The following is a 25,153-nucleotide window of genomic DNA, read 5'->3' as shown; positions in this document are numbered from 1 at the left end:
GCTACGGGAACATTTTGGTAATAACAGTTCTGAAATACCCAAATTTTGTGCCAAAGGGAGATACGACCCTTCCAGTTCCAACCCCAGTATAAAAACCTACAGTCGCTTATTAGCAGACCAACTAGGCAAGGGATGTACAGCCTCAAAAGAATTCTGTAGGAATAATTTAACAAAGATGGAGAGAAAAGCCCTACACGATTTGAGTGATAATTACTCAATCATTTTCCATGAAGCAGATAAGGGGGGGGGGCTGTAGTACTCCTGGATTATGAATACTATCAGCAAGAAATTATGTCCCAACTACAAGGTACAAATACCTACAGACAGTTACCAGGTGACCCTATTTGGACATTCAAGAGACAAGTGTATCAATCTTTACACAATGCACTGATCAGTGGATTATTTGATGATAAATTGCTGGCCTATTTAACTACACAGTTTCCCAGGACGCCGGTGTTCTATACACTACCTAAGGTACACAAACATGCCACACGGCCACCAGGGAGACCCATAGTGTCAGCAATAGGGTCATTGCTACAACCTATCGCAGTGTATTTAGATTCTATCCTACAACCTATTGTCCATAATATGCCATCATTTCTGTTGGCTTTCATATCCTTGATTAAGGAATTAAAGGACATTAAAGGACTCAAGGGAACGGAATACCTGGTCACCCTTGATGTGTTAAGCCTTTATATGCTTATGCCATATCACCAGGGTGTAGAGGCTGTACGCAATCATCTGTGCAGATATCCCTATGTGGGTCCCACTATGGAATGGTTGATAGAACTTTTGGAATTCTGCCTAAAGATTAACTATTTTCGGTTTGAGAACCGTTATTATCTACAATTACTTGGCATGGCGATGGGGTCAAGTATGGCCCCATGATACCCCAACATTTATATGGCTGAATTTGAGCAATACCATACACAGTTGTTTAGCCATGCTAAGGTTTTATTTTTTTGTTGGTACAATAAACTCCTCCTTATCCGCTTCATGGAAAATGATCGCGTGATTATCACTCAAATCGTGTAGGGCTTTTCTCTCCATCTTTGTTAAATTATTCTTAAAGAATTCTTTTGAGGCCATACATCCCTTGCCTAGTTGGTCTGCTAATAAGCGACTGTAGGTTTTTAGACTGGGGTTGGAACTGGAAGGGTCGTATCTCCCTTTGGCACGAAATTTGGGTATTTCAGAACTGTTATTACCAAAATGTTCCCGTAGCCTCAGTGTCCGTTCAAATTTCTGTAGATCCAGATATGTAGTAAAAGGGTCATTCAGCTCGGTTGGAATAAATGACAGTCCTTTATTTAACACTTGAGATTCTGTTGGTGTGAGCACATGTGAACTAAGATTAAGGACTATATCCTCAATCAGAACCGTCGTTGTCTGGGGGGTCTTCCTCTTAATCCCCCCCCACCTCCTGATGTGTGGCCTGTGCCCCTCACGTTTTTTGAACATGTAATTACACCTTCCATGTTACTTGGTGTGATCATACTAGGTGCTGTGGCCACATCAGACTCAGAACTATTGCCTGATGTGTCTACCATTGTCAAGTTCCTAGGTTTATGGTACCTTAGCCTTCTGGCCCGCATGTCAGTCATGGCCAACCACCGCACCGTTATCAGGTTGGCGATTGGAGAAAAAAAGAGTCAGAACAGCCAGTTGCTAGGCATTTTGCGATAAGTGGCCATATGGCTACTGACTTAAGATATGTCATTATCAATCATGTACCCAAGCTTAATAGGGGGGGGGGGGGGCAGAGCCAATCTCTTGTTGCAAAAGGAATCCAAGTGGATTTTCACCTTGGGGACCTTGGCCCCCAAGGGGTTAAATACACAGTTAGATTGGCACTGTTTCTTGTAACTAACCCTCACTATAGCAGTATGCAGCCTCACATTTATTACACTTGCTAAGGTTATTTTATAAATAATTGCATAGGTATCGATGCGATAACTTACCGTCTTCTTGGTAGAATATTAGCTACAGGTTATACATACATCAGGGATATTACAGGTTATATATATATATATATATATATATATATATAAAGTATATCAATAACTAAGTGACAGCTGTCATAGTTTTTTCTGTTATACATATATACACTCTTGTCCACTATAGATATTATGGGATGAATATTGCTATTTTATATATGGTTATTGACTGTATTGCTGAATCGGAGACCCCACTGACGTAGATACACAATAATGGTTGCTGTGACAACCAGATGCATCTGCGCAGTGAGAGGGTCTAACATACCGTAACATAAACATTGAACCTAGTAGGTTATTTTTTAAGCTGATTATGAGTATATTATACTCGTGTATACCAAAATGTATTCAGGATGATTATAGGAATGATTAATCTGTTTTTATTCCATTTTCGTAGGTACACTAAATTGGTTGTTATGACAACCGGCGGACCTGCGCAGTGTGCACTGCAGGACGCAGGGGACACTTCCGGTTACTACGTGGTGATGGTGGTGGGTAATGCATAAATATCTACACTATTTTGTAATGATTTTAATGGTCTGAGGACGGGGCTAACCACCCTGAAACGTCACTGAATTAAAAATATTTTGACTTAAGACCCGGAGAGTGCGCTCCTATTTTGAACTTATTTATACATATATATACATATATATATATATATATATATATATATATACATACATATATACACCTATATATATACATATATATACTGTACATATATATATATATATATATATATATATATATATATCCTCCATGTGTATCTGCACTCACAATGTCATACAGTCGCCAACCAGGGTGCCAGATCAAATAATAATCATAGTAATCTTCAACATAGGACTGCACTTGCTAGGTTTACAGAAAAAAACTTACTTATTAGGTAATGTTTCGGAGTGAACTCCAAAACGTTACCTAATAAATACGTTTTTTTCTGTAAACCCAGCGAGTGCAGTCCTATGTTCCTATGTTGAAGATTACTATATATATATATATATATATATATATATATATATATATATATACACACATATATACATACATATGTATATATATATATATATATATATATATAATCCAGGTGTAATTGAATATCTCCACCGGCACTGTTGCACATACCTTTAACAAATGTTCACAGTAACTTCATGTAATGGTATAAGATAATAGTGGTCAACAAGCGTATTATCACACAAACGATGTGGCTAGCGGTTTCATCAGGTATAGAGATCTAACACGGTAATCACATTCTGTATTCTTCCCTGTGTATCTCATATATGAAGACCTTACACATACCGCCTCTCATCCGCGTGCTCCGATGGCAATTAGCCGATAGATGCTGTCGCTGAACGCTGAAACCAGCGTGCTGTTCTCACTCCAAGTCCGGGTAGTAGCTGATGACGTCACTCACCCGGCAAACAGCTGTGATCTCCTGTGTTTGGTGGAAACAACTTGAAACAAGCCTGTACAAAGGCTATCTCCACCGCCCAATCATATGAAAATCCAAAACAAGGTAGACTGCCTCAAATTCCAAGATATTTATTGTGTAGAATGGACAGCTTAAAAACAATTCACAAATATGGCATAAGCACTTACTAAAAAGTTAAGACTGCAGATGGGCATTCCATCCTACGCGTTTCGGCTTAATCATAGACCATGTTAACCCTTGATCACTAATCAATTTAAATATACCATCTTGTCTTCTTATTGGTTCCTGCAGTCATATTAGTCAGGCAATACAGAGAGGGGGCCGGTCACCTAGACATAGATCAATAAATTTACATCAACAGATTTAACAAACTAATATTAAAGCGGATACCTTAAATTAACACAATTGTATTTGCATAGCATAGAAATATTGCAACAAGGACACTAGCCTAAGTATAGTAACTAAAAGTTACTTTAAACAACTGTTGCAACTTGCAAGCAAATTATGCACAATATTAGTAGCAATACATTATATATCTACCGCATATCACTATCTAAACTTTTTAAATAGGTATCTATGGGGAGTAAGATGAATTGTGCCAACTGTATAATATGCAGCTTATTCAAATATTACTAACTACTACCCAACCTGTTTGTATACGACAAAAAATGCTGATAAATATATTTGTGTTTTATCTCTGTTAATCTGAAACACAGAAAAAGAAAGGGATTCTACTGAATCTATATTTGATTTCATCCTGCTGACAAAAAGTGCACATAAATCACAGCATTCGAACAATACAGTTAACCCTATGTGTGTAATAACTGTTGATACTTAAACTTATTATCTAATTCTGTTCTCCTATTCAATTACATCACCAAAAATGTATCAGATCAGTCTCAATATTCATGCCTTGTGGTCTTCTCGTCAGAGTATATATCCAGAAAGCCTCCTTTTTAAGGAGAGCTCTCATTCTGTCACCACCCCTAGGCGGTTTTCGGATATGGTCTATGACCATCCATCTGAATGAACTAATATACTTATGTGATTCTATAAAGTGTCTAGCTGCTCCTGTAGCAAAGTTACCATGATCTATATCATTGAGATGTGCACGTATTCTTTCTCTTGCCTCACGTGAGGTACATCCAACGTACTGCTTGTCACATGATGTGCAAGTAATCACATAAATGACAAATTACTACGGCAGTTTGTGCAATGATAACTTGAATACACTCTTTGTGATACACATGATGGAAAAACCTTTCCTACTGTTACATGGGCACATGTTTTGCAGGTGCCTCTACCACACTTGAAATGCCCCTTGGTGGTAAGCCAACTACTATTAGGAGATGGAGTTTTCAACATAGGAGAGACCATGTTGCCTATAGTAGCATTCCTGCGTGATACACAATAACAGCCATTCTTTATCTCTTCCTTTAAATCATCATCAGCTAGAAGTATAGGAAGACTCCTACAAACTATATTACAAACAGCATAATAATTTGAACTGTATGTGGTAATAAAAGAAGGTTTGTCCTTTTGTTTCATTTTCTCCTGAGTGTGATTAAGTAAAGCCACCCTGTCCTTGTCTTTTACGTCATCCAATGCTTTATTTAGTACCTTAAGATCATATCCTCTACCTAGGAGCAAAGACATTAGTATCTCACTTTCATGCTGGAAGCTGTCCTCATCAGAACAATTACGTTTTTATCTCAAAAATTGGCCCTTAGCTATTCCATAGCCCATATGTCTGGGATGACAGCTCCCAGCATGAAGGAAATTAGTGGAAGATATAGGTTTCCTGTATATGGAAGTCTGAATCTTACTCTCAATAACATTTCCCATCAATAACACATCCAAATATGGCATCTTATCATTGTTATAGGCTGAGGTAAATTCTAGACCAACTCTGTTATTATTGAGATATTGTACAAATGCTTTGCTATCTGACTCAGTGCCTACCCAGATAAACAGCAAATCATCGATGTAGCTTTTGTATCCAAAAATTAATTTTGAAAATGGTTTATCATTTGCATAAATGTGGGTAAACTCCCACCAGCCCATGAAAATATTAGCATATGCTGGGGCAAATTTTGCCCCCATGGCTGTACCTCTTAGCTGCAAATAGAAAGTGCCCCCAACTTCAAAATAAGTATGGGTTAGTAAAAATATTAATACAACCAATATATAGTCGATTAGTACTGTAGAATAATCAGTTAATAAATTCAACATATATTCCACTGCTATTAAACCTTTATCATGAGGTATAGCTGAGTAACGGCCAACCACATCAATTGTTAACCACCTCATATCCTTTTCCCATTTGGTGTCCTCCAATATTTTTTTTTTTTTTTTTAACAATAATTTTTATTGTTTTAAAAGATGAGTGAACATAAGAGCATCAAAAGCATGTACATACATATCAATAGTACATAATACAGTACTAATAGAAAATTACAATATATAGAGCAAACACACATAATAAGAGACACAAGAGAGAATGCTGAGTGTTAGAGTCAATGCCAATTGCCTGTGGATCTCCAATCTTTCCCCCACCTCTCCAGGTGGGAGTGCTAAAAGCCAGTTGCTGTGGGAAGACAGACACATTGCTACTTGTCCAGATAGATCAGCATTCTTCACATAATGTAAAGGTTATATCATAGTTGTTCATACCAATATGATAACTTAACCATAGAACATTGCAAATCAGATATATTAGTCAAACCATATAAAGACTGTGCCAAGCTATCAAATAGGGGGGGAAGGAAAAAGGGAGAAAAAAACCCCCCAAAAAAAACCCCGGGGGCGGGGGATATGGGAAAGGGATTTTTGGAGGGAGGCAAAGGGGGGTTCAGTTTAGGGGAGGAAGGGGGGATAGGTAAGAATGTTAGTATTAGAAAAGACCAACACTAAAGAACCATGAGTACCCCATAGTATTTGCAGGAAGAATTACTCTGGACGATATGCCCAGATTTTGATCTGGAGGTCCTGTGGGAGACATAGGACTCCATTCTCCTAACAAAGTCTAATATGTCAGTCACTTGCTCCCAAGAGGGTGAAACACACTGTAGCCATATACGGGCCACAGCCAGTTTAACAGCTAAGAATAGGTAGATACAGAACAGTTTTTGAGGCAGGGTCAACCGTCTGGGCAAAATGTGAAATAGACATGAATTTGATGACATGGGTAAATGAATACCCCCTGAAGAGCAATATGAATACCCCCTGAAGAGCAATATCCTCCAATATTTTTAATAAATGTTTGGTGTCTCTCAAAAAAGATGGTAATTTATATATCAAAGGTTGAAGTAAAGACTCTATCCAATTAGATACATTTTCAAAAATGGAACCAATGAGTGACTTGTGGACTTTAGGAAAGTGGTGAAAAATTGGGACCACTGGTTTATCATTGTACAGATAATTCAGTGTATTCACTCGGTAACACGGTATACACCTTCACATCTTGCAGTTCTTTCTGCCTCAGAAATATAATAATCTCTATCCATCACTACTATGGATCCCCCCTTTTCCGACTGCTTGATGATGATATCCTGCCTTTGTTGTAGACCTTTTAGTGCCTCTTTTTGTTCATGTGAGAGGTTATCTTTATTCTTTGTAGAGACTGAGTTAAGTTTAATCAGATCTTCCTCTACCCGTCTATGGAAGGATTCTAACACTTGTTCTCTACTTTGTGTGGGATAAAAAATTGACTTAGGTTTGAATCCCTTATGTGTATATTTTAGATCATCATTACCAGTACTTTCAAGTTCTAATGAATGTAACGTTAAAAAATCTTTAGCCTCAGTGATACTAAAAAAATCATGTTGTGGACTAGTATCTCTGACTAGATTAAGCTCTTCTCTTGGAATAGGGTTGTGCTTATAATATTTCTTTAGGGTTAAGCCCCTTATAAATCTATTGATATCTAATACTGTATCAAAGATATTAAATTTGGCAGTTGGAACAAAATTCAACCCTAGGCCTAATACTAACATTTCTAACTCAGTTAAGTTAGCTCTTGACAGGTTTATGACATTTATTGCCTGTATTTGTTTATATTTTTGCCCCTCCTTAGGGGATATTGATCCCTCTGGGTCCCTAGAGTGGTCTGTGGTTGATGTACTAAATCTCCTCTGACTAGATTTTCTCTTCTGCCTCCACCTCTTTTTATGTGTTGAGTTAGGTGAAAATCCAGATTAACCTGTGTAGTAGTCTTGTGCCCTTCTACTCCCTGACTCTGTTTGTATTTATTACCTCTCTGTGGGGGATTAGATCCCATAATCTTTGGTCTCACTTTTGGATCAATGCATTCTGCATTTATTCCCTTTTCTACAACATTAGTGGCACCAGGCAAAGCAACAGGTAAATTAACAGGTAAATTAACAGGCTGAACAGCAGTAATAAGTGTTTGTGGATCAGTCCCTGAGTCATCTTCTGATGATGGCTCGTTTGACATAAATGACACGAATTCTGATAGTTCATATTCTTCATTTGACTCTGTATCTGTGTTGGAAAATGTGACTCTCTTCTGAGCTTTCTTTTCATCCTTTTTATTTGTATTTTTATCAAATTGGTGTCTACTGCCCCTATTTCTCACTCTGGGGCCCCTTTTTTAATTGCCCATTATATACTTTGTTTAGGGAGTAATCATCACAATCTCTGCTGTACTTTCTGAACTTGATCACGTCTAAATCTTTTTTTTGGCTTTGTCTACTATTTCTTGTAGCATCTTATCCATTTTTGAGTAATCATGGTGATCAATAAACAAATTAAGATCTTTCTGTATGTTCTCAATGTGTGATCTTGCCTCTTTAATTTGTTCTTCTTTGTATCTTATAATTAATCCCATACGTTTTATGGAGCATTCAGATTAAATGTAAATGTAATTTCCTCAATCTGAGCCCTCTTGGGATCATCTGCAGGGAGAAATATTTTTCTAAAGATCTTCTGTCCCACCACAATTTATATTCCTTTAGTAATGCTTTTTCAAGAGACATAAAGACATCAGAAATCTCTAAAGTGTTAAAAGATTTTACAAATGTATCTTCTATACTGGGCCTGCCACCCTCTAAATTGGCGACTGTTTGTAAAGAATAAAAGTGCTGTGCCATTATGATATTTATAGTCACGTATGTCTTAAGCTGTCACAAAATAATGTGTATGTATCACTGTACTTATTAACACATTAACACTCCACCAATTGTATTAATCCATTGCAATGTCCCATAAGGAGATATCAGGTCATGTGTGTAGTTACCGGGAGTAATTCAAAGTTTGTTTAAGCAATAAATAAAATCCAGGTGTAATTGAATATCTCCACCGGCACTGTTGCACATACCTTTAACAAATGTTCACATACATACATACAGCTGTATACAAAAGTTTAGGCACCCTTGACAATTTCCATGATTTTCATTTAAAAATAATTGGCTGTTTGGATCAGCAATTTCATTTTGATCTATCAAATAACTGAAGGACACAGTAATATTTCAGTAGTGAAATGAGGTTTATTGAATTAACAGAAATTAGACAGGTGCATACATTTGGGCACCCTTGTCATTTTGTTGATTTGAATACCTGTAACTACCTAGCACTGATTAATTGGAACACACAATTAGTTTGGTGAGCCCATTAAGTCTTGAACTTCATAGACAGGTGCATCTAATCATGTATTTAAGGTGGCCAATTGCAAGTTGTTGTTCTCTTTGACTCTCCACTGAAGAGTGGCAACATGGGGGCCTAAAAACAACTCTCAAATGACTTAAAACATAGATTGTTCAACATTATGGTTTAGGGAAAGCTACAAAAAGCTATTGCAGAGATGTAAGCTGTCAGTGTCCACTGTGAGGAACATAGAAGACCACAGGCACAGTTCTTGTTAAGGCCAGAAGTGGCAGGCCAAGTAAAATATCGGAGAGGCAAATGCAAAGGATGGCGAGAATGGTCAAAAACAGCACACAGACCACCTCCAAAGACCTACAACATCATCTTGCTGCAGATGGCGTCACTCAGCATCGTTCAACAATTCAGCGCACTTTGCACAAGGAGAAGCTGTATGGGAGAGTGATGCGGAAGAAGCCTTTTCTGCACACATGCCATAAACAGAGTCACTTGAGGTATGCAAACGCACATTTGGACAAGCCAGCTTTATTTTGGAAGAAGGTGCTGTGGACTGATGAAACAAAGATTTAGTTATTTGTTTATAACAAGGGGTGTTATGCATGGCGGCAAAAGAACACAGCGTTCCAAGACAAACACTTGCTATCCACAGTAAAATGTGGTGTATGTTCCATCATGCTGTGGGGCTGTGTGGCCAGTGCCGGTACTGTAAATCTTGTTAAAGTTGAGGGTGGCATGGATTCCACTCAATATCAGCAAATACTTGAGAATAATGTTGAGGAATCAGTCACAAAGTTGAAGTTACGCCAGGGCTGGATATTTTAACAAGACAACGACACAAACACTGCTCAAAATCTACTCTGGCATTTATGCAGAGGAACAAGTACAATGTTCTGGAATGGCCATCCCAGTCCCCAGACCTGAATATAATTGAAAATCTGTGGGGTGATTTGAAGCAGGCTGTCCATGCTCGGCAACCATCAAACCTAACTGAACTGGAGATGTTTTGCAAGGAGGAATGGTCCAAAATACCTTCATCCAGAATCCAGACACTCATTACAGGCTATAGGAAGCGTCTAGAGGCTGTTATTTTTGCTAAAGGAGGCTCAACTAAATATTGATGCAATATTTCTATTGGGGTGCCCAAATTTATGCACCTGTCTAATTTAGTTTGGATGCATATTGCACATTTTCTGTTAATCCAATAAACCTAAATTCACTACTGAAATATTACTGTGTCTGCTGTGTGCCGGCTTAAGAGACCACTCAGTCACAAGTAGTTCACAGTAAACAACACAACATGAACAGATAAACATGAAACGACAAGAAAATGTAAGGCAAATGGGAAAATGATAGTGACACAGGGAGATGTTATCCTAACATCACTGAAGCATGGATCTGTCACTGTTTTAAAGTTTCCGTTATGGTTGCAGTGCTACCTGCTCTTTCCAGCCCTTGACACTCGGCAGATACCGATCTCTAAGGCTTCTGGGCTGAGGCCATTGATAACTGCAATCTCCAGTTGACCCCATTCAGTTAGGGGTGAGCAACTTCAGCCTTGTTAAGTGGAACTGTTTCATCCGACGGAATAGATACCTCCCCCACTACTGCAGGCAGCTCTCACATGGTAACAGGGAGACTCACAGTGAGTTGTAAGGAACTACCGAAGCCTATGATTGCCTAATGTGTTTTTTGTTTTTGTTTTAAATACTTTGCTCTTCTTCTTAAATATACTTTTATAATAAGGCTCATGTGTGCTCCCTAAAAAAGGTTTAGAGGGAATGGTACTTGCAGAAAAAAGTAAAAGCGGGTTATTAATTTTTGTAAAAATGAAGAACCAATATGCAAAGTATTTAGTCTGAGTCTAGGGACCATCACTAAAACCTGTCTGGTGTGAGGTGAGCACTACTGTAAAGAGTGTGGTAAAGTTACTGTGGTGGGCAATCTTCATAGCATTCAATACAATTATTGACTATAATCCTACAAATTCAGAATAAAACATCACCTACCTAATATAGGTCCCCTGCTTTCCCACTGTCCCAGAAACATGATTGCAGGCACTGCTTCCCTACCTGGTTGCTGTACGGGAGGAACTTCCTTTAAGCTACACAAAGTTCCCAGATAACCACACCTCCTCAGTAGCCAGCTCCACTGCCGCACGACTGGCAGGGGGATTAGGGCAAGACATGATGTCAATCTCCAGGGGCAGTTACTGGGGCCCCTTGTACAATTGACTATTTGTTAAAGTCGACCTGTCAGTCAAGCGGGCATAAAAGTTTTTTAAAAAAACATTTTTTTTTTTTTTGCTGAAGCTGCCCCCCCCCCTAAAGGGGGACCTCTGCACCCCAGGTAGTTCCGCCCCTGATGGGGATAAAAAGTTAGCTTGGCCACGATATCTAAGGTTCTGAAGTTAGTGCATGCTGGGTTTTGTTCGCACGCAAAAGTTTTACTTTCAGCTTGTAATACGCATGCTAACACGTGCAAAGAGATTACTTCTAGTGATGTTTTCGAGCGGGAGCACTAAATAGTGTGCCACTTGGAATCTAGCACTTATTGTCACAGTATACAATAAAATACATAAAAATAAATCATTGCACCTCCACAACTTCTATAGGATTAAAAGGAAAGTTTTTTTTTTTTTTGGTCTTTATTAGCAAGGTAGATCACAGACATAACAAATATATAAGCGTTCCATGGGATTTTGATGGGCGTTCCATGGGAGTTAGAAGAAAAACAAGAGAAGAGTTGCACACTACTAAATTAATGAATTAAATCACTTAAAAACAGGTGCTTCCTAGAAAGAGTACATATGAAACAACATAGAAAAGAAAGTGGGAACTCCACAATAAGGAATTCCCAAAGTCTAGGTAAATCCAGCACAACTGTATTAATAAAGAATGCACAAGAGATTTTATGTCAAATGATATCAATATTTAATAAATACATACACCAAACATACAAACACATTCATACAGGGGATCCCACAATATAGAGAGTAAAAAATACTGGCCAAAATCATCTGGTGCACCAGGGAAAAATAAATAGTATTCAGTCCATTTGAAAAATGCTGATATTTGTAATCCAACAGGTACAAAGTGAGTGCAGTTATACAACTACCAGTGCTACACGGCCAGTCAATCCAGACTATAACCCCAAGTGTCACTGAATGAGATAATTGCGTTAGGGCATAGCATAGGAGGAGCTGTAAAAAACATGCGTCTTTGTTCACAGGTATCTTTTGCCAGGAGGTAATACTTAATACACAGATGCAGATCACATATTCTACCTGTATTTGTTCATGCGGGTGCTCCTCCTAGCTGCATCACTTCCATAACATCCAAGCTTCAGGGGTAAGTCGGGGTAAGCAGGGAAGCCACTGTAAAGAGGGCTGCTAAGCACGACGAGTCCAAACGCTCATTTCGCTCCTTCAGTCAGTGCAGCGTGGAGCTTCTTCCAGGTGCTGACGTCACCTTGATTACCTTCCTCTTTTATTGAATGCCGGCTTCAAACATTCTTTTCCCATTTGTTAAAGTCTGTGTCAGTCAAAGTTAGCCACTGCGCCGCTGTTACATTGTTTTCAGATGGTTACTTTTAATTACAGTTATATGCAGGGCTCTTCATGTAACCAAGGTGATGTATTTCATAGAATAAATTAATTGTATAAGTACAAATATAAAAAACATTCATTCACACACACATCCGCAACAATTCATATATACAAAATATTCTAAAAAACAATTTTATTCAATTTTATTCTTAATACACTATTGTGCAATATTTATTCGAAGAAAGAGGTGATACTTAATAAATACAGGTATGTGTGTTTAATTAACAACTAATATGTGCAATTTAGCTCATCATAGAAATATATATATTTCTCATTTTATGGCAGATTTTATTTGTTTAGAGATCCCACTTTTTATACAGATATATATATATATAAGTGGAGATGTGCAGACAGAGTTAGGCACGAGGAATTAGCCTAAAAAGGAAGCAAATTCCATTTTTTTGTTTAAATCATTGGGAGACAGTGTGTTCAGTTTATACATCCATCTTGTTTCTTTTTGCAAAATAATTCTATCGATGTCACCCCCACGCATACTCAGCTTGACAGATTCTATTCCAATAAAACGAAGTTCATCCGTTTTAGATTTATGAAATTGAGCAAAATGTCTCGCTACTGGGCTATCAATATTGAAGTCCTTTACATCATCTCTATGTTCTGTAATGCGGGAGGAAAAGAATATTTGAAGCCGGCATTCAATAAAAGAGGAAGGTAATCAAGATGACGTCAGCACCTGGAAGAAGCTCCACGCTGCACTGACTGAAGGAGCGAAATGAGCGTTTGGACTCGTTGTGCATAGCAGCCCTCTTTACAGCGGATTCCCTTCTTACCCCGACTTACCCCTGAAGCTTGGATGTTATGGAAGTGATGCAGCTAGGAGGAGCAACCGCGTGAACAAATACAGGTAGAATATGTGATCTGCATCTGTGTATTAAGTATTACCTCCTGGCAAAAGATACCTGTGAACAAAGACGCGTGTTTTTTCCAGCTCCTCCTATGCTATGCCCTAACGCAATTATCTCATTCAGTGACACTTGGGGTTATAGTCTGGATTGACTGGACGTGTAGCACTGGGGGTTGTATAACTGCACTAACTTTATACCTGTTGGATTACAAATATCAGCATTTTTCAAATGGACTGAATACTATTTATTTTCCCCTGGTGCACCAGATGATTTTGGCCAGTACTTTTTACTCTCTATATTGCGGGATCCCCTGTATGAATGTGTTTGTATCTTTGGTGTATCTATTTATTAAATATTGATATTGTTTGACATAAAATCTCTTGTGCATTCGTTATTAATACAGTTGTGCTGGATTTACCTAGACTTTTGGGAATTCCTTATTGTGGAGTTCCCACTTTCTTTTCTATGTTGTTTCATAGTTCCATGGGAGTTACTTGTATTTTAATGAGGAAACATCACAGGGAGTTTCTAATATTCATAGCATTACCCTCCATCTTGGATGCCACTTTTCAGCCATATCAGTATTGCCAGCTTTTCAGTAGTGAGAATTTCCATTGTGTGAAATCTATAGAATGTACAGTGAAACTAAGTTTACTTATATATTATTTAAAGTGTTTCTACAAAGATTGTTTTTGTTTAAGGGAACGCACAGTCAATGTTGTGTAAGCACACTTCAAATAGAGCCCCCTTCTCCCGCCAAGATCGCAGATGAGTTGCAATGTTGTCTGACTTTTACTGAAGCTGTGACCCCTATTATTTCCTATGGGTAGGCTGACCATATTTCTTTGAGACAAAAACGAGACAATGAGATGTCAAAAACGGGACAGGGTTAATATTCTTTATTCATAGGAAAAAAAAGTACGATTTTAACAAAAGTTAACTTTTATGACATGAATATAAATTATTGAGCCATCAATTATTCTTCTGTTATTGGTCTCACTATCTCCACTATCATAAAGTATTCAAATTCATCATACAATTTTACATTTGCTAAACACAAACATGCTTTAAAAAAGTGAGTTTTCACCATAACGTCTAAATACCAATCCCAGATGTTTTCACAATGTCCCAATGATCTAAATTGACAATGTGTATATTTTTTAATCACATACCCATTAGCTAACTCAATGTTTCCAAATTATCCTCTATGTTGTCAAGGCATATTCCCTCTAAATATTAAAGGGACAGTCAAGTCCAAAAAAAACTTTCATAATTTAAATAGGGAATGTAATTTTAAACAACTTTCCAATTTACTTTTATCACCAATTTTGCTTTGTTCTCTTGGTATTTTTAGATGAAAGCTAAAGCTAGGAGGTTCATATGCTAATTTCTTAGACCTTGAAGACTCCCTCTAATCTGAATGCATTTTGACCACTAGAGGGCATTAGTTCATGTGTTTCATATAGATAACATTTAGCTCATTCACGTGAAGTGACCTAGGAGTGAGCACTGTTTGGCTAATATGTAAGTCTGTCAAAAGAACTGCAACTAGGGGCAGTTTGCAAAGGCTTAGATACAAGGTAATCACAGAGGTAAAAAGTGTATTTCTATAACAGTGTTGGTTATGCAAAACTGGGGAATGGGTAATAAAGGGATTATCTTTCTTTTTAAACAACACAAATTCTGGTGTTGACTGTCCCTTTAACTGATTTTTGGTAAAGGTAGGGTAAAAGTGTAGCCTCTGAACAGGCATTTGGAAGATCTGGATTGATTAGTAGAATAGCAGTTGTAGATTTTATCTGAGTTGCCCAAAAATGTTACATGGAAGAACTGAGAAAAATGTGAAAATAGTTACTTGATTGATAATGATAACTGTACAACATAATTAGCATGCTGTTGCACTGCAGCAGCATTATTTTATAATGTTAAATTGACTCTTACCGTGCACATCTCTTGCAGAAGTTGATCTATTGAATTATCTCTCTGATGGTCAGAATTGATGATGGCAGAGGTAGATAATCTTTAGATCGATGACAGATCTAGTCTGATTCCTTACTCCTAGAAGACCTTGCTTGGCGGCTAGCTAGTAGTTCTAACTATCTTCCCTCTTGTGACCTCATCTCGAAGTCTCTCTCCTCAGCTCAGTCTGACAGCTCTCAACTGATCTGTCACTTTCTATCACGCCTCTAATTTTGAGCACGGGTGGCATAAACGCGGTGTGGATCATGTGGGCACTGCCATCCAACCCTGCAGTGAAAAATGTTAGTAGTGATGTGTGCGGTGTGTGCTAAAAAATGAGACTGGCGCTGGCCGCAATCGGATAAACTCAAAAACGGGACAAATTGTACATTATTAATAGGCTGACCATATGTCCCGTTTTGAAAGGGACAGTACTGTTATTTTATGTTTTCTCCCTGTCCCATTGTTTTTTTAATAATGTACAATTTGTCCCATATTTGAGTTTATCCGATTGCGGCCAGCGCCAGTCTCATTTTTTAGCACACACCGCACACATCACTACTAAAATAATTTAAAGGGGAGGGCACTTTGTTTCTCACTGCAGGGTTGGATGGCAGTGCCCACATGATCCACACCGCGTTTATGCCGCCCATGCTCAAAATTAGAGGCATGATAGAAAGTGACAGATCAGTTGAGAGCTGTCAGACTGAGCTGAGGAGAGAGACTTCGAGACGAGGTCACAAGAGGGAAGATAGTTAGAACTACTAGCTAGCCGCCAAGCAAGGTCTTCTAGGAGTAAGGAGTCAGACTAGATCTGTCATCGATCTAAAAATCTACCTCTGCCATCATCAATTCTGACCATCAGAGAGATAATTCAATAGATCAACTTCTGCAAGAGATGTGCACGGTAAGAGTCAATTTAACATTATAAAATAATGCTGCTGCAGTGCAACAGCATGCTAATTATGTTGTACAGTTATCATTATCAATCAAGTAACTATTTTCACATTTTTCTCAGTTCTTCCATGTAACATTTTTGGGCAACTCAGCTAAAATCTACAACTGCTATTCTACTAATCAATCCAGATCTTCCAAATGCCTGTTCAGAGGCTACACTTTTACCCTACCTTTACCAAAAATCAGTTAAAGGGACAGTCAACAGCAGAATTTGTGTTGTTTAAAAAGAAAGATAATCCCTTTATTACCCATTCCCCAGTTTTGCAAAACTAACACTGTTATAGAAATACACTTTTTACCTCTGTGATTACCTTGTATCTAAGCCTTTGCAAACTGACCCTAGTTGAAGTTCTTTTGACAGACTTACATATTAGCCAATCAGTGCTCACTCCTAGGTCACTTCAAGTGAATGAGCTAAATGTTATCTATATGAAACACATGAACTAATGCCCTCTAGTGGTCAGATTAGAGGCAGTCTTCAAGGTCTAAGAAATTAGCATATGAACCTCCTAGCTTTAGCTTTCATCTAAGAATACCAAGAGAACAAAGCAAAATTGGTGATAAAAGTAAATTGGAAAGTTGTTTAAAATTACATTCCCTATTTAAATCATGAAAGTTTTTTTTGGACTTGACTGTCCCTTTAATATTTTGAGGGAATTTGCCTTGACAACATAGAGGATAATTTGGAAACATTGAGGCCTAGATTTAGAGTTTGGCGGTAGCCGTCAAAACCAGCGTTAGAGGCTCCTAACGCTGGTTTTAGGCTACCGCCGGTTTTTGGAGTCAGTCAGGAAAGGGTCTAACGCTCACTTTCCAGCCGCGACTTTTCCATACCGCAGATCCCCTTACGTCAGTTGCGTATCCTATCTTTTCAATGGGATCTTTCTAACTCCGGTATTTAGAGTCGTGTCTGAAGTGAGCGTTAGAATTCTAACGACAAAACTCCAGCCGCAGAAAAAAGTTAGTAGTTAAGAGCTTTCTGGGCTAACGCCGGTTCATAAAGCTCTTAACTACTGTGCTCTAAAGTACACTAACACCCATAAACTACCTATGTACCCCTAAACCGAGGCCCCCCCACATCGCCGCCACTCTAATAAAAAATTTTAACCCCTAATCTGCCGACCGCCACCTACTTTATACTTATGTACCCCTAATCTGCTGCCCCTAACACCGCCGACCCCTATATTATATTTATTAACCCCTAATCTGCCGCCCCCGCTATCGCTGACCCCTGCATATTATTATTAACCCCTAATCTGCCGTCCGCACGCCGCCGCCAGCTACATTATAGCTATGTACCCCTAATCTGCTGCCCCTAACACCGCCGACCCCTATATTATATTTATTAACCCCTAATCTGCCCCCCTCAACGTCGCCTCCACCTGCCTACACTTATTAACCCCTAATCTGCCGAGCGGACCGCACCGCTACTATAATAAAGTTATTAACCCCTAATCCGCCTCACTCCCGCCTCAATAACCCTATAATAAATAGTATTAACCCCTAATCTGCCCTCCCTAACATCGCCGACACCTAACTTCAAGTATTAACCCCTAATCTGCCGATCGGAGCTCACCGCTACTCTAATAAATTTTTTAACCCCTAAAGCTAATTTTAACCCTAACACCCCCCTAAGTTAAATATAATTTTATTCTAACGAAATAAATGAACTCTTATTAAATAAATTATTCCTATTTAAATCTAAATACTTACCTGTAAAATAAACCCTAATATAGATACAACATAAATTATAATTATATTATAGCTATTTTAGGATTAATATTTATTTTACAGGCAACTTTGTATTTATTTTAACCAGGTACAATAGCTATTAAATAGTTAAGAACTATTTAATAGCTAAAATAGTTAAAATAATTACAAAATTACCTGTAAAATAAATCCTAACCTAAGTTACAATTAAACCTAACACTACACTATCAATAAATTAATTAAATAAAATACCTACAATTACCTACAATTAAACCTAACACTACACTATCAATAAATTAATTAAATACAATATCTACAAATAAATACAATGAAATAAACTAACTAAAGTACAAAAAATAAAAAAGAACTAAGTTACAAAAAATAAAAAAATATTTACAAACATCAGAAAAATATTACAACAATTTTAAACTAATTACACCTACTCTAAGCCCCCTAATAAAATAACAAAGACCCCCAAAATAAAAAAATGCCCTACCCTATTCTAAATTACTAAAGTTCAAAGCTCTTTTACCTTACCAGCCCTGAACAGGGCCCTTTACGGGGCATGCCCCAAAGAATTCAGCTCTTTTGCCTGTAAAAAAAACACATACAAAAAAATCCCCCCCCAACATTACAACCCACCACCCACATACCCCTAATCTAACCCAAACCCGCCTTAAATAAACCTAACACTAAGCCCCTGAAGATCTTCCTACCTTATCTTCACCACACCAGGTTCACCGATCGATCCAGAAGAGCTCCTCCGATGTCTTGATCCAAGCCCAAGCGGGGGGCTGAAGATGTCCATGATCCGGCTGAAGTCTTCATCCAAGCGGGAGCTGAAGAGGTCCATGATCCGGCTGAAGTCTTCTATCAACGGCATCTTCAATCTTCTTTCTTCCGGATCCATGTTCATCTTGCAGACCTCCGACGTGGAACATCCTGCTGGCCCGACGGACTACCGACGAATGAAGGCTCTTTTAAGGGACGTCATCCAAGATGGCGTCCCTCGAATTCCGATTGGCTGATAGGATTCTATCAGCCAATCGGAATTAAGGTAGGAAAATTCTGATTGGCTGATGGAATCAGCCAATCAGAATCAAATTCAATCCGATTGGCCGATCCGATCAGCCAATCAGATTGAGCTTGCATTCTATTGGCTGATCGGAACAGCCAATAGAATGCGAGCTCAATCTGATTGGCTGATCGGATCAGCCAATCGGATTGAAATTGATTCTGATTGGCTGATTCCATCAGCCAATCAGAATTTTCCTACCTTAATTCCGATTGGCTGATAGAATCCTATCAGCCAATCGGAATTCGAGGGACGCCATCTTGGATGACGTCCCTTAAAGGAGCCTTCATTCGTCGGTAGTCCGTCGGGCCAGCAGGATGTTCCGCGTCAGAGGTCTGCAAGATGAACATGGATCCGGAAGAAAGAAGATTGAAGATGCCGTTGATAGAAGACTTCAGCCGGATCATGGACCTCTTCAGCTCCCACTTGGATGAAGACTTCAGCCGGATCATGGACATCTTCAGCACCCCGCTTGGGCTTGGATCAAGACATCGGAGGAGCTCTTCTGGATCGATCGGTGAACCTGGTATGGTGAAGATAAGGTAGGAAGATCTTCAGGGGCTTAGTGTTAGGTTTATTTAAGGGGGGTTTGGGTTAGATTAGGGGTATGTGGGTGGTGGGTTGTAATGTTGGGGGGGGGTATTGTATGTGTTTTTTTACAGGCAAAAGAGCTGAATTCTTTGGGGCATGCCCCGCAAAGGGCCCTGTTCAGGGCTGGTAAGGTAAAAGAGCTTTGAACTTTAGAAATTTAGAATAGGGTAGGACATTTTTTTATTTTGGGGGTCTTTGTTATTTTATTAGGGGGCTTAGAGTAGGTGTAATTAGTTTAAAATTGTTGTAATATTTTTCTGATGTTTGTAAATATTTTTTTATTTTTTGTACTTTAGTTAGTTTATTTCATTGTATTTATTTGTAGATATTGTATTTAATTAATTTATTGATAGTGTAGTGTTAGATTTAATTGTAGGTAATTGTAGGTATTTTATTTAATTAATTTATTGATAGTGTAGTGTTAGGTTTAATTGTAACTTAGGTTAGGATTTATTTTACAGGTAATTTTGTAATTATTTTAACTATTTTAGCTATTAAATAGTTCTTAATTATTTAATAGCTATTGTACCTGGTTAAAATAAATACAAAGTTACCTGTAAAATAAATATAAATCCTAAAATAGCTATAATATAGATATAATTTATATTGCAGCTATATTAGGATTTATTTTACAGGTAAATATAAAGCTTTAAATAGGAATAATTTATTTAATAAGAGTTAAATAATTTCGTTAGATTTAAATTATATTTAATTTAGGGGGGTGTTAGTGTTAGGGTTAGACTTAGCTTTAGGGGTTAATACATTTATTAAAATAGCGGTGAGCTCCAGTCGGCAGATTAGGGGTTAATGTTTGAAGTTAGGTGTCGGCGATGTTAGGGAGGGCAGATTAGGGGTTAATACTATTTATTATAGGGTTAGTGAGGCGGATTAGGGGTTAATAACTTTATTATAATAGCGGTGCGGTCCGCTCGGCAGATTAGGGGTTAATAAGTGTAGGCAGGTGGAGGCGACGTTGTGGGGGGCAGATTAGGGGTTAATAAATATAATATAGGGGTCGGCGGTGTTAGGGGCAGCAGATTAGGGGTACATAGGGATAATGTAAGTAGCGGCGGTTTACGGAGCAGCAGATTAGGGGTTAAAAATAATATGCAGGGGTCAGCGATAGCGGGGGCGGCAGAATAGGGGTTAATAAGTGTAAGGTTAGGGGTGTTTAGACTTGGGGTACATGTTAGAGTGTTAGGTGCAGACGTAGGAAGTGTTTCCCTATAGACAACAATGGGGCTGCGTTAGGAGCTGAACGCGGCTTTTTGCAGGTGTTAGGTTTTTTTTCAGCTCAAACAGCCCCATTGTTTTCTATGGGGGAATCGTGCACGAGCACGTTTTTGAAGCTGGCCGCGTCCGTAAGCAACTCTGGTATCGAGAGTTGCAGTGGCGGTAAATATGCCTGTACGCTCCCTTTTTGGAGCCTAACGCAGCCATTCTGTGAACTCTCAATACCAGAGGTATTTAAAAGGTGCGGCCAGAAAAAAGCCAGCGTTAGCTACGCGGGTCGTTACCGACAAAACTCTAAATCTAGGCGTGAGTTAGCTAATGGGCATGTGATTAAAAAATATACACATTCCCAATTTAGATCATTGGGACATTGTGAAAACACTGGGGATTGGTATTTAGACGTTATGGTGAAAACTCACTTTTTTAAAAGCATGTTTGTGCGTAAAATTGTATGATGAATTTGAATACTTTATGATAGTGGAGATAGTGAAACCAATAACAGAAGAATAATTGATGGCTCAATAGTTTATATTCATGTCATAACAGTTAACTTTTGTTAAAATCGTACTTTTTTTCCTATGAATAAAGAATATTAACCCTGTCCCATTTTTGACATCTGAATGTCCCGTTTTTTTCTCAAAGAAATATAGTCAGCCTAATTATTAAAAAAACGGCGGGACGGGGAAAAAACATAAAATAACGGTAGTGTCCCTTTCAAAATGGGACGTATGGTCAGCCTACCTACGGGAGACACATTGCCACTCATCGGAACAGAGAGGGTCAGCCCACTTTTATGGAATATCTCGCCAGACCCAAGGATTGCAAAACGCAATTGCTCGTGTGTCTGACAAAGTATTGATCAGCAGGGCCAGGGTCAGCAGTGGCTTGTATGACACAAATTAAATCTTCACTGACGCAATACACATCACCACCAGTTCTTTGAGCAGGCATGGTGTTTGAATCCTAAACCTCTAGTCACATGTAGCATTTGTATGTGTGCCACTGAAACAAATAACTTTTACTAAAAGCATTTTTGATAATGGAAGTATAAGATTTTATTTAAAAGAAATTAATTTGTGCATATGTCAATTTTGACCTTTCTATCCCTTTAAGGACTTTAATGTCATCTCTAGATAGACAACCTGTCCAGAAATGTCTAAATCTGGTTACAATCTGTCTTTCTACATTTCCCTCTAATTGCATTATAAAGTATACCCCAATGATTATGATTTATTCAGTGCTGTGGAATACCATGGTGCTTTACAAATAAACAACAATAGACAGACATACAGATAGATAGATAGATAGATAGATGACAGAAAGATAGATAGATAGATGATAGATAGATAATAGATAGATAGATGATAGATTACATTTCAGAATTATAAAACTGAAAAAGTTCAGAGAGTAGAAAATTAAGAAGCAAAAATAGCTTGTTCTGAAACTGTAGTGATCTGCTTGTTATAACCATTTAAATACAATAGAATTGTCCTCTTATATATATCTAATTTGTACTTAAATTTGTATTTTAGCTGATATATTTCATCACAAAATAGCCTTTTCTGCCCTTTTTAGCAAAAATAGACATTGTATAGATACCCCTTTCAATGTATGTCTTATTAAGAAACTGGAGATATGACTACAGTTAGGAGGTATTTAATTTTGTTATAACAACAAAATTTTTAGCGTTTTCAGTTGCTATGCACGATTTTACTGATTATAGAGCGAGCGAGCGAGAAAGGCAGGGGCGAATAATGACATGTGCCTGAGAGTTATTCGAGGTCCTGTATAACTACAAAATGGCAAAAAAGAAAGGAAAATAGACAATAGACAATTAAAAGAAAGATGCAAATGAAAAAAATAAATAAAAAATAAGTTAAAACAACCCCAGCAATTATTTTAAAAAAAAAAAATATATTAAAAAAAGCAGTCAACTGATTTAATAACGAATATGGGTCATTTTCCTTATAGTCTCTCTGTGGATCACTAGTATGTCATTAATGTGTAAAGGTTTTTCACAAGAAAAAATGTTCCAAAGAGTTAAAATGTGAGTAGGAGGGCAGTGATCAAGGTCATATATCATATTACATAGGTAGTTGCTCTTTCTTGCATAAGGACAGCATTCAGGCCCTAATATCCTACCTTATGCATCTTTACATTGGTCAGTAAAGGTAATCAGGAAAGTGAATTTAAAATTCAGGCAGCATCTAATTACCTTGAATATAGGATTGCTAGCAGCAGTTGGTTGTGGCTGGAAATTATAGGGTGTTGTGACTCTGACAAGGTATAACTTTGCCAAGTTAGTTTTAGAAATTGTGGAATGTAAGGGTTTTGAAAACAACTGCTATCGTGATTTTTTTAACATTCAAAGTAAAGAACAAAAATACAAAGTAAATTGTTTTGCATATAGTAAGTAAATATGTTTACATTTGAGCCACCAAGTAAAACGAAAACAGATTAGACCATAATTATTAAAAAAAATAGACAATGCTTGATATATGCTCAGTAAAAGACCCCAAAATAATTCAGTTCATGGACATTCAATATACACAATACATTGTATAGCTAGGCACCCACATTTTCAGTAAACATACAACAAAAGAAATGATAAATTAAAAATTATTAAAGGCTCTATCTTTTCTCCTCCTCTGAAGCAACATCACTCACTGGGAAGTTCAATGTGATTTTTAGCAATCATTTTAACAAAAGATGTACTGCAGTATAAAAAAAAATGGGTTATATATGTTTATTACATTACACTATGTATTATATAAAACTATTTATGTTACTATATATCATGTACCTATTATCTGCTTGCCTACACTATCACTGGGGTAGATACACAAACTGATCTCAAACTGTACCCTCTAATTCCTAGGTTAGTTTACTGAATCCATTCCTTACAACTCACACACCACTGTAGTCTTTTCTGTAGAAAAATATATAACCTGGAGAACTTGAAGAGACTGGAGATGACTCTTAGTGACTATTTAACAGACTCAAAATGTCTACAGTACGATTCAATCTATGGGTAACAAGGTGTTATATATATATAAATATATATATATATATATATATATATATATGTTACAGTTACAGTGCAGAATCAGTTAATATGCACATTACCTAGCTAATCTGCAGATTAACGGATTTGCTCAGTTAAAGTGCAGAATCTGCACTTTACCTAGGTAATGTGCACATTAACTGCTTCCGTGTAGTTAAAGTTGGAAAAGTTTGTTTCTCTCATGTAAACTGTTTATTGAAAAAGAAGCCGAAGAATGTTCCAAATTTCGGCCGAGGGCAGATACGCTCCAGAGTGCTCTGTTCTAATCAGAGCCTCGGGCGCCGCAACTGCCTCTGGCAACCTTACCATGGGTCCCAGCCCGCACGGCTTGAAATTCTCTGTCTGGGAAATTATCTATCTATCTATCTATTGAATCTATCTATTTATTATAGATTCGATAGATAGATATAGATAGATAGATAATTTCCCAGACAGAGAATTTCAAGACCTGCGGGCTGAGACCCATGGTAAGGTTGCCAGAGGCAGTTGCGGCGCCCGAGGCTCTGATTAGAACAGAGCACTCTGGAGCGTATCTGCCCTCGGCCGAAATCGGAACATTCTGTTCTTTATTTATTTTGTTAAACTCAAATATTATTTAACATCATGTTCTTTATTTATTTTGTTAAACTCAACTTTAACAATTAATGAAATTAACATAATGTTATTATTTAACATGTTCTTTATTTATTTCGTTAAACTCAACTATAACAATTAAAAAAATATAATACAAACAATCAAACGGTTTAAAATATTAGATCTAGGAAATGAATTTGCAGTTACAAATTGTGTCTGGAGCGTATCTGCCCTCGGCCGAAATCGGAACATTCTGTTCTTTATTTATTACATTCTTCTGCTTCTTTTTCAATAAACAGTTCACATGAGAGAAACAAACTTTTCTAAAAAGCTAAAGTGCTTTTTTTTTTTTTTTTTGCACTTTAACTAGTGCCTAGTAGGTAATGTGCAGATTACCTAGGTAATGTGAGAAATGAAACAATTTTTCTGCACTTTAACTGATCACCCTAGTTAATCTGCAGATTAGCTAGGTAATGTGCACA

At 37.6% G+C, this 25,153-nt stretch overlaps 1 protein-coding gene across 1 annotated transcript in view; it reads right to left on the bottom strand.

Annotated features, from left to right (window-relative positions):
* The window catches only part of CERS6 (ceramide synthase 6), a 766,179-nt gene that overhangs the window by 297,761 nt on the left and 443,265 nt on the right, over window positions 1–25,153 (bottom strand). The window lies entirely within an intron of this gene.

The sequence above is a fragment of the Bombina bombina genome, chromosome 1 (assembly GCF_027579735.1).
Source record: "Bombina bombina isolate aBomBom1 chromosome 1, aBomBom1.pri, whole genome shotgun sequence".
Taxonomy (NCBI): Eukaryota; Metazoa; Chordata; class Amphibia; order Anura; family Bombinatoridae; genus Bombina; species Bombina bombina.
The sequence above is the reverse complement of the archived record's forward strand: the minus strand, read 5'-3'. Positions and strand labels throughout refer to the sequence as shown.